The sequence below is a fragment of the Lactuca serriola genome, chromosome 3 (genome assembly GCF_051521515.1).
Source record: "Lactuca serriola cultivar US96UC23 chromosome 3, Lser_US96UC23_V15, whole genome shotgun sequence".
NCBI classification, from domain to species: domain Eukaryota; kingdom Viridiplantae; phylum Streptophyta; class Magnoliopsida; order Asterales; family Asteraceae; genus Lactuca; species Lactuca serriola.
The window spans coordinates 182793279-182797442 of record NC_136410.1 but is presented as its reverse complement, the minus strand read 5'-3'; the positions used below and the strand labels follow the sequence as shown (position 1 = coordinate 182797442).

At 43.0% G+C, this 4164-nt stretch overlaps 1 non-coding gene across 1 annotated transcript; it reads right to left on the bottom strand.

Moving 5' to 3' along the window:
* Positions 1-648: 648 nt before the first annotated feature.
* On the bottom strand, positions 649-755 carry LOC145096611 (small nucleolar RNA R71). The gene has a single exon (XR_013703987.1). It is a non-coding gene; the product is annotated as a small nucleolar RNA R71 (small nucleolar RNA).
* Positions 756-4164: the final 3409 nt, after the last annotated feature.

Genomic DNA, 4164 nt, shown 5'->3' with positions numbered 1-4164 from the left:
ACCAGAAGCTCAAACACACACTTGGTGCCGCCACTTGAAGATCCCGAGTCTGCGCTTCACAAGAAAAAGACGCCCTTACAGGAATTGAAGTCAGCTTTTTCTAGGAAGTTAGGAAAGAAGACAGGAGAGTCAAGTTCATCCGTGAGGCACAAGAGCAATCTTGAGCATTTGGATCATACACCCGTCCAAACCGAGTCCGAAAGCGATACCGAGCCGGAAATTGAAGAACACACGAGTGAACCCGAGAACGAGCCACAGAACGAGATGGCAGCAATTGAAGAAATGTCCATGGGAGCTTACAAAAAGCGGATCCAAGAAGATGTGGGTCCCGGTTTAGTCTAACCCGCAATACCTGCCACTGCCACATTCGAGCTGAAGGGACACATATTGACTGCACTGAAGGACATCCCATTTTTCGGGAAAGATCATGAGGATGCTTTTAAGCATCTAGATGAAGTCAACGACATTGCAGATTACTTCAATGTCCCAAATGTCAACAGAAACACAGTCTTGCTTAGGATGCTTCCCATCACTTTCAAAGGAGCTACTAAGGAGTGGTTAAAAGCACTCCCACCGGGTACAATCACCACTTAGGCTCAAATATGTGAGCAATTCTTGGACCAGTTTTGTCCACCATCCAAGATAGCCAAACTCAAGAAGGCAATAGCCAACTTTGAGCAATAGCTGGGGGAGTCACTATACGAAGCATGGGAGCGGTACAAGGGCTTGCTCAGAAATTGCCCTCAGCATGATCTAAATGTGCAGCAAGAGATGTCAATCTTCTATGATGGGGTCAACGTGATGACAAGACAACTCCTTGATTCTTAAGGACCTTTGACAAAGAAAAATCCAAGGGAGGTCAAGGAACTAATTGAAGAATTCGCAAAGCACTCTCACGAATACCACAACCCGAGGCCAGATGGAATCAAAGGCAGTGGAGGGGCCCAAATTGAAGAAATAGCAGCTGTGATGGCCATGCTAAATAATATGGATCGAAGGATAACACAAATGAACCAGTCGATACATACCATAAGAGTGGGTTGCGAAAGATGTAGTGATCCACACTTGACCAAGGACTGCAATATGGATGAGTTTGGGAATAGAAAAGCTTAAGTGTGCTACTCTAGTGGGGACAAGTTTGATGAGGACTGGAGGAAACCGAAGAAGGAGTGGCTGCCATATGAAGAGTATAAGAAGCAAAAAGAAGAGAAGTATAGGCAGACAGGTCGAGGCCTTTATCAAAAGGAGCAGCCACCAGCCGAGAAGAAACCCGACCTAGAGACCATTTTGATGAAATTTATGGAAGCTTTAGAAAAGAGACACGATGCCACTGATTCTGCTATTATGGAACAACAAACCTTAATAAAGAATCAGCAAGCCTCCATCCATAACCTTGAAGTACAATTTGGTCAGCTAGCCACTCTAGTTCATGAAAAATTATCCCCGAAAAATCCCAAAGTAGAGACCCAATCTCACGTAATGGCCATCGATACTAAAGAAAATGCAATCTCTGAGTTCCTGGAAGCATTGGAAGAAGAACCACATCAACCCGATCCAAAGCCCAAGAAATCAAAGATCGAAAATGGAAAAGTTGCTAAACCAGGTTCGCCACGACGTGGCACTCCTCTGGCCACGACATGGCGCATGTCTGATCAAAAATCCTTTGAGCCCGTTCCAGCTTATCAGCCACCTTTTCCATTTCCCACCCGAGCTGCACTTAGTCTACTGGAGAAGGAGCATTTAGAGTTTGTGAAGCATGTGAAGGGGATCCCAATTAATACTCCCTTTGTCGAGTCCTTATCCAAAGCTCCCGAGAACCAGAAATTACTGCAAGATTTGATAGACACTTGAAGGCAATTAAAGAAGCAGTCTACAGTGATTCTAAGTGAACAAACTTCAAAAGCTGTGTTGGGAGAAACACCAGAAAAGATGGGGGATCCTGGACGCCTCACTCTTCCATGTGAGTTTGGAAATAAAATGAAGGTTAATGCTTTAGCCGATTCTGGGGCTAGCATTAATTTGATGCCTTTTTCATTTTATCAAAAATTGGAGATTCAGAAAATGAAGGCTACAAAAATGAAGATTCACATGGCAAATCGTTCGGTGACACAACCCCGGGCATCGTGGAGGATATTTTAGTGAAAATTGGAAAATTTGTTTTTCCAATAGACTTTGTAGTCTTGGATATGAAAGAAGATCCCGATTTTCCAATAATCCTTGGTCGTCCATTGCTTAACAATGCTGGAGCTCTTGTTGACATCCGTGAGTCTAAGCTCACTTTGAGGGTTGGAGATGAACAAGAAGTCTTTGGAATACAAGATGACTTTCAAGAAGATAAAGAAGAGGTGTTCACAATTAATGAAGAGAATGAACTAGAAGAACTGGAGAAACTTATGGAAGAAGAGATCAAGGCAGTTCATCGAGTCAAAAGAACAAAACCGAGGGCATCTGTTCCATATTTGATTGAAGTCATAGCTTACAAGAGTCCGCCTTCTTGGGTGAGCAAAGAGGATGAGGAGATGACAAGTGATGAAGAGGAGGTCACTTTAAGAGTAACAAAGCCGGTAGTGAAAGAGGAGAAGGATGCTATGGAGTGCAAGGAACAAACCAAGGGCATAAAACGCAAGCTTGAAGAAGAGGGAAAAGCTAAAAAGGAGAATTCCAAGAAGGCGTATAAAAGACGAGTTCAAGCTTACAAAAGGCGATTCAAGGAACAAAAAATCTTGGTGGTGGACTCTTCAGAAGATTCAACGTAGAAGGCACGGAGTCCATCTCAAGACTCCAAGAAAAAGAAGCGCTTCTCGGGAGGCAACCCGATTTTGGTTTGCATTTTCTTTTCTTTTAAATTTTTCTTTTTCTCTTTTAGGAAAGACATCAACTCATCATCTAAATAACTGATAATTAGTAAAGAATTAGCTGTGGGGAACTTTAATTAATGAATGAGATGCAAAGTAATTAGTTAACATGTGAGATTTTATTAAAAGTTTGCAATGGGCAATTTTCCACGACGTGGGCATAGCCAGCCACGTCGTGGGTCCAAATGAAAACACGGGACTAGATAACATATTTAAGGTCCACGATGTGGGCATAGCCAGCCACGTCGTGGCCTTTAAAAAAGTCAGGGGGCCATTTCCTTAAAACCCTTTGACCAATAATCCTCTTCCCCACACTTGAAACTGCCGCACGAACGGGAACAGCAAAACCCCACAACCGATTGTTTAATCTATTTCAAATTTCCTTGTAAGATCTTGTCAATTTACTCTACTTGGTATGTATTCTACTCATTATTTGTAGTTAGTTCTTCCAATTTCAAGTTTTCATGGTTAGGGTTTAAGTGATTCATGAAATTGGTTGAATCTAGTGGTTGATTTTAGATTGCATGTCCCTTAAATGTCCATAGGAACAAACCCCAAGCACTAATTTTGGTAGAAATGGCATACAAATAGACCGATCTGAAAACTGTGACCGATCGCGACCCACGACGTGGCGCAGCCTGGCCACGTCGTGGCTTCTGGCAAACATGTTTAAATTGTTTTAATGTTTTGGTTGTTTGCTGCTTTGGTTTGCTTTTGTATGCAGAAATGGGACCATGACGAGCTGTTCCACAGGAGGAAAACCTGATTGATGTAGCAAGTATATATCCCTTATACCAGTTTCCTCAAAACATTCCCCGACTGTTGTTAACTACTTACGAGAATCGGCTAGGATGGCTGTACAATAGGGAGTTTGCGATAGCCCCAATTATTGATTGGGGATGGCTTGGTGGAGTGGGAATGGTTGCTGAGTTGACACGCTATTGGTCGAAAACATACGAAGGGGACCAATTTTCGTTCACTTGTCACGGGTGGAGGAATTTGTTTGTCATCCAAGAACCCATATACCAGGAATTATCGGTGGAGTTTTTCTCTACCGTATGCTTTGAGGAACGCACTATTGATTTTACCTACAACCGGGCACTTGTGTTTCGTTTGGGTGGTGTGTATAGAGGGTGTAGTCTTCGGGAATTCGCTTGGCGTATGGGGCTTTATACCGAAGTGGAGACTCAATCTCCATTTTTCATACCGTTCTTGCTTGGCTGTGTTCGGGATTTTAATCCCGGTGTTTTGGATGTTCAGTTCTGGAGGACCATTTCTAGCCATGAGTACAATACTCGTGACTCGAGTG